Source organism: Bubalus kerabau, chromosome 12, assembly GCF_029407905.1.
Source record: "Bubalus kerabau isolate K-KA32 ecotype Philippines breed swamp buffalo chromosome 12, PCC_UOA_SB_1v2, whole genome shotgun sequence".
Classification (NCBI taxonomy): Eukaryota; Metazoa; Chordata; class Mammalia; order Artiodactyla; family Bovidae; genus Bubalus; species Bubalus kerabau.
The window spans coordinates 3,250,325-3,266,130 of NC_073635.1; the positions used below are offsets into that span (position 1 = coordinate 3,250,325).

General features: G+C 39.4%; 1 protein-coding gene and 1 pseudogene across 12 annotated transcripts in view; one reads left to right on the forward strand and one right to left on the reverse strand.

Annotated features, from left to right (window-relative positions):
• DIAPH3 (diaphanous related formin 3) overlaps positions 1-15,806 on the forward strand; it is a 571,991-nt gene that overhangs the window by 289,054 nt on the left and 267,131 nt on the right. The gene's annotated exons all lie outside the window — the stretch shown is intronic.
• Positions 7,476-7,787, reverse strand: LOC129624269 (60S ribosomal protein L30-like; annotated as a pseudogene).

The window sequence follows — 15,806 nt, forward strand, 5'->3', positions numbered from 1 at the left end:
TAGCCTTTTGGTTTACATGGGTCTGCATTACCAGACTTGTATGGATGAATTTAGACCTTGAGATTATATTGGTAAAGAAACCACTATCTCTTGTGTTTCATTTCAGTACCTGTCCTCTTGGTTCAGCAGTGATTCACTCATTTGTACATTTATTTGACAAATATTTATTGGACACCTCCTGTGTGCTTGGTCTTTTTCTGGATTCTGAGTTTGTTGCAGGGAACACGTTTCTTACTCCTCCTTGGTCTTACATTGTAGTCGCATATAGTGACAATAGATAAGAAATGAAAGCTCAGAGTCAGGTGACCCTCAGTACTCCTCAGCCCATGGTGGTACAAGGCGGGTACATGTGTGTGATCAAATGCCTGGGGAGGGCCTCTGCCCTCTGAGCAAGCACCGGAGTGACTGGCTCGGGGGACTGCCCACAGACAGAGGCCGCAGAGCGCCGGGCTTTGCGGACAGTGGGGCTTGGCACAGGGAAGCCTGGCTGATGCAGAGCGAGTGGAGGGGCGGGCAGCAGGAGAAGGGAGAGGGAGGCCCCAGGACCGTGCCTGCAGGGTGTGGGGCCCGCGGCCGTCATGCTAGGAAATCACTGGAGATCTTTATATGGAGAAGTGAAGTTATCTGGTCTGTGCTTTAGGTTTAGGTCAGGTTGATTATTCTGGCAGCTGTGTGAGGAACAGGTGGTGGGGTAGGGGCATAAATTGAAGCCAATGGCCAGTTAACATGCTATAACAATGATGAAGGTGAGAAAGGGTGGTGGCTTGATGGCAGTGTCCATGGTACGAAGGGCCATATATTATTTCAAAATTAGGGAAGCCAGGGTATCCAATAGGTCGGATTTAGCGAATGAGAAGAGTCCAGGATGACCCCAAGGTGCTTGCCCTGTACAATTAGATAGATAGGAGATCCTATTTCCAGAGAATAGGAAAAGACTTAAGAGAGAGAAGCAGACTCAGGGAGGGAAGATCACTTGAAACATCTGTGTGAATGGACCTATACAGAAAGCAGTTGGGATGGAAGCTGGAAGTCAGGGCTGAAGGCATAAATTCGGGAGCTAGTCACATACTTGTGGAATTTAAAGCTCTGGCACTAAATGAGATCACCCAGAGTGTGAATCAGAAATGTAACACAGGAGGCCATGAGGGCACAACAAAATATGCAAACCTGACTGTTTATCTCAGTCTTCTCCCTGGAGAGGGACTCACCATCTGCAAGGGTTTATTTGTTTTTGCTGCTGGTTACCACCTCTCTGAGGAAAATTGCAATCCTGGGTCTAGGGAATTGTACAAGGTGATTTTTTGATATGACACTATTGCAGTTTGTTTCAAAAGCTAGGCATGAGGCCGGGTGAGAGGGCTGTTTGGCATTTGTGGGATATAATTCATCAGGGACTTTTGGAAAGAAGCTGGTGGTCGTGAGAACAGTGGTCATGGAATATGTATCTGTGAAAAGAAAGAAAAAACTACTTTTGCCTACAGGTCTTGCTCTTGTGAAGGAAAATGGAATCATTTCTAATACATCATAGTAAAAAATGTATAGTGCCTATATTATGAACTAAGATAATGTTAAAATGCCAGAAGTGTGCAGACATATTCTGTGATACAGTAACTCTCGTTTATTCAAGGGATAGAGTTCATTTAGTTCAAATCTACATCAAAATAGTAATATCAAATCCTGTCATTAATGGGAAAAATCACTCATCTACTACCAATTGTGCTCTCTGTAGAGGGGGAAGATAAGTGGAATTGAACTCTTGAGTGAATTCTCTTATAAGCATTTGTTACCCATATTCCCCTGAAATTAGTAGGTCAGCTATGTTAAATAATTCTGCAATTCTTTAATTTATGTAAACTAATAAAAACACAGCATGATCAGAACAATATGCTATTTCATTGAGTTGCTAACTCTTGTGAGTTTCTCAAAAAGTTTGAATTTTCGAGTGTGATGTTTATTGGTCTAACCACTTTTTCATGTGTTAGCAAAAGGTACATTGTATTGTTTATGTTCTATCTTACAGGCATGTAAAAATGTAAAATGTTGTGAAATAATTTGATAATACTAAGAAGTGATATCTATGTCAACTCATCTTCACTGCAGTCTGTTCTTAATATAGCAGCTAGTGACATAAGGAAATGGCAACCCACTCTACTAGTGTTCCTGTCTGGGAAATGCCGTGGACAGAGGAGCTGGTGGGCCACAGTCCACGGGGTCGCAAAGAGTCAGGCACGACTGAGCACACGTGTAAGCAGGCAGTGACATAAGGTGGAGAATGCTTTGTCTCTCCCTGTAACCTTATACTGGCTTCCACCTTGGAGGAGGAGCCTAAGTCTTTGCTATAGGTGACAAGTTTCTGCATATGTAACACGGCCCGGATGTTTTGTGCCTCATTTTCTACCACTCTCCTCTGGCTAACTCAGCTTTAACCATGTGGCCTCCATACTGTCCTGTTGGCTGTATGGTCTCCTTGGACTTATTTTCTATATATATGAGGCTTGCTGCCTCGTATCCTTTTGATATTTCTTCCTCAGTCAACTTTTGGAGGTCTTCTCTGAGCACCCTGTTTGAAATTGCATGCCCAGTTGCTCATTATCACTTCTTTTTCTTTTCCCTGCTTTATTTTTCTCCCAAGCTCTCATTACCTTCTCATTTACTATATGGTATTCTGTCCATTAACTTGTCTATTAGTTTATAATAAGAATGGTCATGGTCACAACACGAATCATTCTCTTAGACATATGTTAGTGAATTTCTAGTATCTTGAACAATATCTGGCATGTAATAAGCATAATAGATATCTGATAGGTGAATAAATAACTTTCCCTATGATGCTTGATAGTTAATTTTAGATGCTGAAAAACTACAACTATTTAGTGCTTATCTTACTGAGGCTTGAATGCAGCATGTTCCTAGCACTGGAACATAAATCTGGGTTAAAACAACTTCACCTTGGTATTTGAGATTCCTGCCAATATCCTTCATTGCATTTCTAGTATAATTAGACAGACCTGGGTTTGAATTCTTAGTTTCCCATTTATTAGCTTTGAAATATTGGGTAAGTTTATTAATACCCCTCGGTTTAATTCTCTTTATAAAATGTGCGTGAATTTAGGGCCTATCTCTCTAGATTGTAGTGATTAAAGGAGAGTGTGCATGTTTGGAGTCAATAGTGAATAGTGAGTGCTCAATTCTGTTAGCTGCTGTTGTCCTCATTATAAGTTTATTTTGAATGTTTTTCTTTTCAGCTATAATGATCCAGTTCAGGACCTACTTTCTTTCTTTAAAGCTGGTTTTTACTTTACATTTAGAATTTTCTCTCCCACCCTGTTATTTTCTAGCATGTTTTATGTTTGTAATTTTGCTTCATCACTGTCTTAAGAATACTTTCCTAGAGTATGCACAGCCACAGTTTCAGGTCCAGCACGCCCTTCGTCTCTCGTCTTGTGTGTGCTTGACCCGTGATCAGCATCTCACCCTACCGGCTGAGTCTGCTCTCTTGTTCGCTCCTCTCCTCTCCCTCCCTGGTGCTGCCTTTCTGACACCATCCTGGCTCTTTTCTACCTCTTCTTACACTTCAGTGAGCATTTTGCTCAGTCTTCCCTCTGCTCTCTTTTCATACCTTCCTCTTTCTCAAGGGTTTTATTCACTCCACAATTGTTTTCTAATAACTCTTGACTATTTTTTTTAGAGCTTCCAGTCTTTTTGTACTTTAACTTTTAAACATACACAATTTAATGTCACAAAGTGGCAAAGGGCATCAGTTAGGAGTATAGCATAAAGGCCAGTACTGACTCATGAGCCATCTCAGTTCTGATCAGCTGTCATGACTTCCAGGTCTCATGATAAGTTATGGTGGTAGAGTATTTATATTCTATTCATGGGAACACTTTTCAAGGGAACAATTGAAATTACCGAGAAACTGATTAGAATGAACATCTCATATTAGTTGCATGTGTTGGAGCCAGAAATATGAGCTAAAAGCTTTCTACCTCTAGCTCTCTGACTAGGTATATCCAACTGAGGATCTTAGCCTTAGGAATCTCCTGAAATTAAAATCATCCAGTTGCATACAATAATAGCTTCATAGTTATTATAGAAAGTGTGCTAAGAACAAAAAATACTCCAAATTCATTTTGACTGTCTCAGATGTTATAAAGCAGCAGGTTAGCCTCTGCTGTAAATCGTGTCATGCAGTAGGAAAGCTGGAGGAGATTAAAACCTTACTCTACATTAGTTTAGTCTGATAAATTTTTTTTTTATATAGCATCTGAGACTTGTTAACACTTAGAAGATGAGAGTGTGGATAATAGGAACAAAGAGGGAGATTAATTTTGGAGTTTCAGGTCAATGACATATGTATTGTATCAAATTAGCAACTATAGGACACTCAGGTTAAGTGCATGACAGTTATAGTACTTGAATTTGAAAGTGCAAGTTATAGTTGCTCACGCGTGTCTGACTCTTTGCAACCTATGGATTATAGCCCACCAGGCTTTTCTGTCCATGGAATTCTCCGGGCAAGAATACTGCAGTGGGTAGCCATTCCCTTCTCCAGGGGATCTTCCCAATCTACAGACAGAACGCAGGTCTCCCACATTGTAGGCAGATTCTTAACCATCTGAGCCACCAGGCAAGTGAGGTACAGTTCACAAGGTATATTTATATACATGTATCTGATGCATCTATCCTTCTGAGACAACAGTCCCTTAGGCTTATAAGAACTGAAACTCATTTAGAATATGTGATTTAACCAAGAAATCCCACACCTCACAAACAGAAGAGAAGGATTCAAACTCAGGATTTCTGACTCCACATTTCTATACCATATATAGTTTCTTCTTCTTTGGTTCTAGAAACAAGACTCTTGATCTATTGGCACAGTCTTGTATGTATACAAGAGGTAGGAAAAGGCAAATGAATGCAAAGGGAAAGTTTTTCAAGGTAGTCTTTAGCCTGCATTGCAATTTTGCTTGAACTAGTCCCACCTCTGCTTTTCTTTGCAGAAACTAAAAGCTAACCATTTTTTTTCTTTAGAAACTCAGAGCCCATATGGGAGGGAAATAAATGCTCTTCTTCCTTAAGGAGCTGGCATGTCAACTGCCTCGTCCGGCTTATTACTCTCTGACTACTCGCTTCGCTTGAGAAGCCTTCCCCTCATTTTCTGTCCCCGGGTTGACAGGGAACTGGTGCTTTGAGGCCCAGAGTAAGAGCCTTTGGAAACTCCTTTAGATGCTCAGAATCTCAATTGCTTACATTTTACTCAACCTAGTTTGCACTGTGGCTCCTGGTACGGAGTGTTTGTGGGGAAGTTTCAGTCCTTTGGTTCTTTATAGTACTTATCTGGTTAAAAAATTTTTTTGTTGCTGTTTATTTGTTCTTTTCCTTCTTTGCTTATATTTTTATTTTGTTATTGAATTGTATGTTTCATTAGACATCCTTATCTTCCACACCAGGCTTGGCTTTTTTGAAAGGATAAATGCAACTGTTTTCTTTTCTCTAACATTGGGTCAAGTTTCCTGTCCTGCAACTCAGCTATTATCCATTATTAGTGCTATTTTTCATTCTTTACCAAGAATGCCAATTTTATATCCAAGGTTACATATTTATTTAAGGACTGATAGGGAACAAAGTAGCTTTTCTCCTCTTTAGTGAAAAGCTAACATTAACTTTCTTACACCAGTATCAGTAGTGCCAAATCATTTGACTTTTATTTTTGTCCAAATTCCCATCTGCTGCTGCTGCTGCTGCTGCTGCTAAGTCGCTTTAGTCGTGTCCAACTCTGTGCGACCCCACAGACGGCAGCCCACCAGGCTCCCCCGTCCCTGGAATTCTCCAGGCAAGAACACCGGAGTGGGTTGCCATCTCCTTCTCCAATGAATGAAAGTGAAAAGTGGAAGTGAAGTCGCTCAGTTGTGTCCGACTCTTTGCGACCCCATGGACTGCACCCTACCAGGCTCCTCTGTCCATGGGATTTGCCAGGCAAGAGTACTGGAGTGGGGTGCCACTGCCTTCTCCATCTGCTAGAAAAATCTAATTCTCTGTGTGTATGTGTGTGTGTGTGCTGTATCACTTATTGACTTCCATTATTGATCACCATTGGCTGACATTAAAGTTATGATTCAGTTTAGTCTAAATTTTAGTATGTTCGAGTTCTCATGGTTTGGAGTTTTATTTTGAAACTGACTGGACTAGTGTTCTGTTGATGTTTTGGTCACTGGGGTCACATTGTGTGTTTCTTCCTGTAGAAAACTGTGTGACAGCACTGACATTTTATGCTGCGGGCAGTAGGTCTTCAGTGCTGCTTATCAGTGTTTATTTTGTAAGTGCCTCCCCGGAACTGCTAGCCACAATGCAGCTCCTCAGTCATTCTGATCAATTGAATGCCAGTGTACTCTGAAAGGATTTAAGGTTCTACTGGCTTTGTATTATGACTTTCCATGACACTGTCTTTAGTTATGGTTTTCCTAATTTCTGAGCCAGAATTTTTTGAGGCATTCTATATTTTGAATGTAATTAAGAGGAAGCTAGTTTGGTTAGCTTCACGACAGGCCTTTCCTTTATTGCTTAGTTGTCTGTTTGCTATTCTGTTCTGATTCTATTACTTTACACATTTTTTTTTTTTGCCTAGTTTTGCTTTTCTTCTTCTTAGCCTTTAATTTCTTAGTGGATTTTTATGACCTCCTCTGGAACTGTCTGTATTCCTATCTACTGTTAATTTTAGTAATTACCTCTCTTGCCAGTTGAAGACTACACCCTCAACCAACTTAACCACCCCAAAATTCAGGTTCTACCTATTTTTTCCTAATCATGGATCTTAACTGTAGCCTAATCCTTAATTAGTTATGCCCCTTGTCTAAACCCTGCCTTCAGCCTTCGCTGTGTCTCGGCGCACCTTAGTGAGAGCCATGCAGTTCTCCCTTGCTGCCGGAGAGCACATCAGACTCGGCCCTCTGGCATCTGCAGACAAAGCAGTAGACATACTTTATTACTGAAGGGCGGAGGAATCACCTGAAAAAGGTATCACAGCGGTTTAATTTGAATGCTCCCAAAACACACCCACGAAGTCAATGGCTTCAGCTGAAACATGATCCCAAACACTGAATGAATTTCTGAAATGCTGTTGATTTATTTTTAGAAGCCCTTGAATGAATTTTATTTGTCCTAATGTAGAAACAGAATAAAAACTGCGAACAATCAATACTAAGAAATGCAGCAGGGTGTCATTTTTAATGGGTTTCTGTTTGGAATAAATGCAGAAACACCTTTGCCATTAATATTCTGGCATTAGAAAAAGAGCAAATATTTATAAAATGGCATAGGAAAAATAGATAAATCAGCCATTTAAGAGTATTTTAGGGAGAGTTATTATTTTAAAATATGACTTAGCAAATGTTATAGGAAAAGGTCCTCTATATTACTCTTTTAAAAAACCAAAATCTGGCCCGTTTTTTTAAAGTAAAATTGTGCATGAGTTACTATTCACCCGTCGGTTCTGGCACGTGTCTGAGGATAGTGGAATCGCCTGGCTCTGTGATGGGCCGTGTGCATGCTCGGTAGCCTTGTCCACATGCTGTGCCCAGGTCCATACTGTTGTCACTGTAATGATGGAAACCAGTTTAGGCCAACATGGCATAGAACTCTGTTTCAGATTTCCTCAAGGCTGGCCTTTGTCTGATCATTTTCAGTGGCTACTTGTACCCCAGCATGTACTTTCCACTTTTCATAACCAGTTGGAGCCTAGACTTGATCAACTCCAGTGACTTTTTCATCTTTTATGTGGCCACCATTTTCCTGCCTTAGGTGTGGGATGCCCCCAACCACGAGCAGCCGTCAAGATAGCCAGGGAGTGAGAAAATTCTTTTATTACTTCTGAATAAATGAATCTATAGCACAGTTTCTCCTGTGTCACTTTCTCTTACCCCCACTACCCTGACCCTGCCTCCCTGAAGTGCGCCCCAAACTTTAGTGTCTGTCAGTGACATCAGTTTCTGGAGGTAGCGATGAAAGGGTCAGCTGGCTACCATGACGTCCAAGAGTCTGAGTTCTGTTTTTTGATATCCAGCTCCAATTTGCCTTTTTACTCGATGACTGTCCTTTACCTGGACCACTAATTAATCTTGAATATGTAATAAGTTAACCAATTGTGAATCTATAGGATTTAGGTAAAGTGGCTCTTGAATGTTAGCATCGTGATTATGATATTTTAAAGACTTCTCAGAATCCCTCTTTTGTTAAGTGAAATTCTGAAAGTCAGGCATACCTAAGATTGCCATACCTAAGGTGCTTTATGCACTGGTCATAGCAGCCCTCTTCCAACAAAACAAGAGAAGACTCTACACATGGACATCACCAGATGGTCCATACTGAAATTAGATTGATTATATTCTTTGCAGCCAAAGATGGAGAAACTCTATACAGTCAGCAAAAACAAGACCGGGAGCTGACTATGGTTCAGATCATGAACTCCTTATTGCCAAATTCAGACTTAAATTGAGAAAGTAGGGAAAAGCACTAGACCATTCAGGTATGACCTAAATCAAATCCCTTATAATTACACAGTGGAAGTGACAAAGATATTCAAATCATTAGATCTGATAGCGTACCTGAAGAACTATGGATGGAAGTTCGTGACATTGTACAGAAGGCAGTAATCAAGGCCATCCCCAAGGAGAAGAAAGGCAAAAAAGAAAAAGAAAGAAAGTGAAGTCGCTCAGTCATGTCTGACTCTTTGAGACCCCATGGACTGTAGCCTAGCTGGCTCCTCCATCCATTCACAGGATTTTCCAGGCAAAGGTACTGGAGTGGGTTGCCAATTCCTTCTCCAGGGGATCTTCCTGCCCAGAAATCTAACCTGGGTCTCCCACATTGTAGGCAGACGCTTTTACCATCTGAGCTACCAGGGAAGTCCAAGAGGGCAAAATGGTTGTCAAATGAGGCCTTAGAAATAGCTGTATATAGAAGAGAAGTGAAAGGCAAAGAAGAAAAGGGAAGATATACCCATTTGAATGCAGAGTTCCAAAGAACAGCAAGGAGACATAAGAAAGCCTTCCTCAGTGATCAATACAAAGAAATAGAGGAAAACAATAGAATGGGAAAGACTAGAGATCTCCTCAAGAAAATAGGAGATACCAAGGGAGCATTTCATGCAAAGATGGGCACAATCAAGGGCAGAAATGGTATGGACCTAACAGAAGCAGAAGATATTAAGAAGAGGTGGTAAGAATACACAGAAGAACTGTACAAAAAAGATCTTCACAATCCAGATAATCACGATGGTGTGATCACTCGCCTAGAGCCAGACATCCTGGAATGTGAAGTCAAGTGGGCCTTAGGAAGCATCACTACGAACAAAGTTAGTGGAGGTGACGGAATTCCAGTTGAGCTCTTTCAAATCCGGAAAGATGATGCTGTGAAAGTGCTGCATTCAATATGCCAGAAAATTTGGAAAACTCAGCAGTGGCCACAGGATTGGAAAAGGTCAGTTTTCATTCCAATCCTGAAGAAAGGCAATGCCAAAGAATACTGAAAGTACCACACAATTGCACTCATCTCACACACTAGTAAAACAATGCTCAAAATACTCCAGCCAGTCTTGCACACCACGTGAACTGTGAGTTCCGATGTTACAGCTTGATTTAGAAAAGGCGGAGGAACCAGAGATCAAATTGCCAACATCAGTTGGATCATCGAAAAAACAAGAGCATTTCAGATAAACATCTACGATTGCTTTTGACTATGCCAAAAAAAAAAGCTTTCTTCACAGTCCGACTCTCACATCCATACATGACAACTGGAAAAACCATAGCCTTGATTAGACGGACCTTTGTTGGCAAAGTAATGTCTTTGCTTTTGAATATGCTATCTAAATTGGTCATAACTTCCCTTCCAAGGAGTAAGCATCTTTTAATTTCATGGCTGCAGTGGCAGACTTTAATTTTTGGGGCTCCAAAATTACTGCAGATGGTGACTGTGGCCATGAAATTAAAAGACGCTTGCTCCTTAGAAGAAAAGTTATGACCAACCTAGGTAGCATATTAGAAAGCAGAGGCATTACTTCAGCAACAGAGGTCCATCTAGTCAAGGCTATGGTTTTTTCAGTGGTCATGGGTCATGAATGGATGTGGGATTTGGACTATGAAGAAAGCTGAGCGCTAAAGAATTGATGCTTTTGAACTGTGGTATTAGAGAAGACTCTTGAGAGTCCCTTGGACTGCAAGGGGATTCAGCCAGTCCATTCTAAAGGAGATCAGTCCAGGGTGTTCATTGGAAGGACTGATGCTGAAGCTGAAACTCCAATAATTTGGCCACCTGATGCGAAGAACTGACTCATTTGAAAAGACCCTGATGCTGGGAAAGATTGCGGGCAGGCAGAGAATGGGATGGCAGAGAATGAGGTGGTTGAATGGCATCACCAACTCAATGGATATGAGTTTGAGTAAACTCCGGGAGTTGGTGCTGGACAGGGAGGCCTGGTGTGCTGCGCTCCATGGGGTTGCAAAGAGTCGGACACGACTGAGCGACTGAACTGAACTGTGAATGAATGACAATAGCAAGATAAATATAAAGAGGAATAAATTGTGGGTATTCATTTTCGAATAATATGCTTGAGATATAAGAAACTCTAAAGGGTGATAATGGTGGGTCAGCCTGTCACAACTGTATATATTTTGTATTTTCCATTTGTTGATAACCTGTTGTATTTCAGGTCCTATAGCTCACATGTGGAACGTTCTGTCCTTTTGCACATAGCAGCTAGAGATCTTTTAGTATAAAAATAATTGTGATTATGTCACTTCTAAGCTTAGAATACACTAATGGTCTGAAATTTACCTTGTTTATTAATGAAGCCATTTTTTGTCCTTTTCCTTCTAACCTGTTGTTGTTATAGGCAGCGTATTTGTTGAATATTGCATTTTTGTTTAAAGTCTAGTGTAATGATTTTGCCTTTTTAAGTAGAGTGGTCATTTCTTCCAGCGCTAATGAATTCTTTCAGTTTTTCTATATATGTAGAAGTCTCTTCTACCTCATTTTGAAGTATTTCCATCGGTATGGAATTCCAAGGTGACCATTTTTCCTTTCATAGTTTTAAGCATGTTACTACACTGTCTTCTTTTTTGAATTATTGTGGCAGTAACTTTGTTTCTCTGTACATGGTTCTCTTTTTCTCTGGTTGTTTTGAAGATTTCTCCTTCGCTTGATTAATTTGATTGTGATGTAGTTTGGATGTATAGTTTTCTTCATATTTTGTCCTTGGGTTTCACTGAATTGAATCTGTGGATACTGGGTTTGTAGTTCCCTTTAAAGTTGAAAGTTTTATGGCCATTGTGTTTGTCAGATATCTTTCTGTATCTCCTCTCTTCTATTTCTGAAACTTAAGTTGCATATATATTATATTATTACATACATGTCAGGCTTCTCAAAGTTGTTCCACAGCTCATTGGCGCCCTTTTTATTTTCTTCCCTCTTTTTTCATTTTGGACATGTATTTCAGTTTACTAATCTTTTCTTTTATGCTATTTGATGTTTTTCTATTCAGTCAGCTCAGATAGCAAAGCTTTCTATTGTCGAAAATCAGTGCAGGTATTTTTGAAAAAACATCTTTCATGTCTCTGCTTAAAATCCTTAATCTTTTCTCAGCCTTGTTAAGCATATGAGTTACGGTAACTTTAACGTTTCCTGTCTCATTCAATATCCCATGAATTATGAGTTTTTCCATTTTGCCTCCTGAGAGCAAGTACTATCCCCATCTTTATCTGACAGTTGGGTGCGGTTCCCTCCAGTGCTTCTGACTGATTATTTCCTCTGTCTTCAGTAGTTTCTCACATGCGTGTGGTGTATACTACAGTTAAAGACATAAGCGGAACCTCATGAGAATGCTGGAACTTTCTGTCTGCATTACCGTTTCCTGTCTGGTACTCTGTCCTGAGAACTCAGCTGGGTTGGCATCCCCAGCTCTTACCTCTGTCTCGGTCGTGACACCTCCTGGCTCCCCCTGGGCTCCTTTTCAGACAGCAAGCTGGAGCAGTCATGGAATGCATCTGTTTCCCCTTTCTCGGTCTGTCATTGTCTGAAAGCTGTTGCCTCTGGGTGTGGAGGCAAAGGGAGATAGATGCAGTCCCTGTTTTTCCATTTTTGTCCAGAAGGGGAATTTCTCTCTGATTGTTCTAGTAATTTCTAAATCCATTTCAATTTGTAAAATTATCTAGTATCTGTTTTTTAGCCAGTGCAGGAGACCCGGATTCCATCCCTGGGTTGGGAAGATCCTCTGGAGAAAGGAATGGTACCCACTCAAGTGTTCTTGCCTGGAGAATCCCACCGTCAGAGAATCCCCGCAGGCTCGAGGTCCATAGGGTCATGAAGAGTCGGACACAACTGAGCAACTTTCAGATGTCACCACTCCCTTCTTTGTCCACTGGTTTCAGCTGCATTCGTTTTCTGTTCCCTGCTCAGGTTTGCTGTACACCTGCCACTCGCTCTGCCTTGGCCCAGATACCCCTTCCCTGTGGCAGGACTCATCATCCTGATGCCTCCCACCATTCTCTGTGTTATCCTGCATATTCAAGAGCAATTATCCTTATCTAAAATGATCTTACCTATTTATATTATTGTTTCTCCTTTTCTTTCCCTTTCTTGATCTGTTTACTTTAATACATCCATTTGGACCAGGTCCCTGTCATCTTATATTCAGTATGATTCTTTGGCACATAATATATATGCAGTAAATAATTCAATATATAAATGAATGAGTAATTTTATCTGTCTCTCATATAACTCCAGAAGTAGTCATTAACTTTTCATTGCTGAGGCAGCTTGTTCATCCATCTAGTAACTAGTACAGCTCAGCTGTGAACCATACTTTTATGATGCTGAAGAACAGCCTCCTTTTTTTTATGGTGGCAGTCACTCTTGTGTGTTTGCTGTAGGTTCCCCCTGTACTTGAATTTGCTTTTAGCCCTGGTTTCTGTATGCTTCATCACTGGAGCAAATTTATTTTTAATATTTAAAGATTGACTTGAGTTAATGATAAATACAAATTACTTAGTATGTTTATGGAGGAGTTTAAATTATTGAGCTGTTGAATTTAAAATTAGTTTTGGGAAATTTTGTCATGTTGCTACTTTTTCTACTTTGGTATTTTAAATCTTCTAAATAGACAACTAAAAAGTGGGGCATTTGAGTCCATAATAAGAATTATGTTGTTTTTTTGGTATAGAAACACGATTGTTTCTTGTTAGACCATCTATGTAGTATTGAAATTTTATGGCATAATCCACTTAATGTGTTTCGTTTGCAAAAACAAAACAAAACATCATTATAGTCACATACTAATTATTAGCAATGAATCATTCATTTGAAAACAAGTGTAAAGGATTTTGTAGTTATAAGCAAAAAGGTCTCTTATGAGTCCTCACTTTGCAGACAACATTGTTTTAAGGTTGATTTTTAGATTTGAGTATTGTCTAGTGCCTGAGAATCATTTCCTGTATTCTGCAAATGTCATTATATAGGTCTAGATACTGTCTTCTAAGACTGTTTTGGAAACATAATGGAAAATGGGAGACTGGACTTAGGGAACTAAGTTAGTATAGAGTTAGACAATTTTATTGTGCTGGTGGCTTAAGGTGTAATTACAATAGATATTGACTTGTTTATTTTATATCTTATTCTTGAAGCCATCTGGAAAGCTCTATAAACGTACATTTTTAGTAAAGTTGAGTGAATACTATAACCAATATTCTGTATTTAACGGCTGTCCCCTTTAACACAAAGGTGAACATTGGATGAAAATAGTTTGTATCCATACTGTTTATATAGTCTTAAATCATCTTGCTATAAATAACATTATATAAGAAAGTATTGTAACTTTACATTGGAAAAACTGATGGACATCACCTTAGCTAAATATTACGTATTTATAATATATGTACACATATATTTTTCCTTTAGTATACATATATATGAAGAGGAAGAGAGAAAATATGATGAAGCAAATGATACAAAATGGAAACATTTGGTTAATTTAGGTAAAGAGTTTTTTGTATTTTTGAAACTAAACTTGTAATAAAAGCATTTTAACATTCCATTTACAGTAATAAAACCATAAAATACTTAGGAACAAATTTTTAAAAATCTGTGGGGGTCTCCCTGGAGGCTGGGCTGTGCATATGTGGAGCAAGATTTGCCATATGGCACCTGTTGCACAGTGAGAATAGGACAGAGATACCAGGGGTCCATCATTCCTAGGAGTCATTGGAGTTCTGGCCCTGCCAGAGTAGAGGTAACTCTCACTAACATACTTGGCATTCACTCAAACAGCTAGTAAGGTTGCACCTCAGGAAACATGACCAACATCCTAAAGGAGTACCTACACTAAACTGACCCTAGTAAAATTAAATCTACAGTCTTCTCTGGGAAGAATGAGTCCTAACAAGTTAGAGGGGCCAGGGAGACACCTCCCGCTTTCCACAGAATGTGAGACTAAGCCTGTTAAGACTATAAATAAGCCTATGGAGAAACTTAAAGGTGATTACCAATGATTGATTTGCCTGCTAAATCAAGAAGGAACATTCTTCAAAGTAGTATTATACCTCAGTAGTTATTATGGCATTTTATTATTTAATTAAGAAGTTGTGGCTCAGCTGGTAAAGAATCTGCTTGCAATACAGAAGACCCCAATTCAATTTCTGGGTCAGGAAGATCCACTGGAGAAGGGAAAGTCTACCCACTTGAGTATTCTCAGGCTTCCCTTGTGGCTCAGCTGGTAAAGAATCTGCCTGCAAAGCAGGAGACCTGGGTTCGATCCCTGGGTTGGGAAGATCCCTTGGAGAAGGGAAAGGCTACCCACTCCAGTATTCTAGCCTAGAGAATTCCGTGGACTGTATAGTCCATGGGGTCACAAAGAATCGGACAGGACTGACCAACTTTCACTTTCACAGTTAATAAAATAAAATGTATAGTCAAAGGAAAAAGCAGTCACATCAACAAGAGGGGCCAGATTTTAGATTTCAAATGTAAAGTCTTTAATGTGGATATTATAAATATGTTTAACAAACTAAAGGAAATTATCTTTGAGAATTAAAGGAAAGCAAAACTGAAAAGTTCAGTAACTGAATTAAAATATTCAATTTTTAGGTTAAGTATATTGGAAATAGACAATCTAAAACACCTGTAATTGTAGTCCCAACAGGACGAGAGAGTGAGATTGTGGCTGGCAAAATATTTGAAGAAATAAGGGCAAAGAAATGTCAAATTGAGTGGAAAAAATAAACTTATGGTTCAAGAATCTCAGTAAACCATATTCAGGATAAATATAAAGAAAAAGACACTTTGGCACATTCTAGTGAAACTGCTTATAGACAAAGACAAGAAAGTAATTTGAGGCTGAAGGAAACATGAGAAATTAAGGAGATGGATATAGCTGATTTTCTAGAAATAATCAAAAGCAGAAGTCAACAGAATGGTGTATTTAAAATGTTGAAATAAATAAACTCTATAAACTCAAAATTCTCTATTTAGTAGATACCCTTCCAAAATAGGGTAAAGTGAATATACTTTTAATTATATGAAAGCAGAGAGTTTGTGTCCATCACAGCTGTCCTACCAGAAAAGCTAAAGTTGCCTTGCAGGCCAAATGAAAGTGATACTAGATGAAAACTGGTATCTACAAAAAGGAATCAGTACCATGTGAAATAATAAATGCACTGTGCTTTTTTTCTTCTCATAGTTTACTTAACAGAAACCTAATAATTAAAGAATGACATTGCAGGGTAGTGTTTATTTGTATATAGAAGCAAAAGCTGTGATGG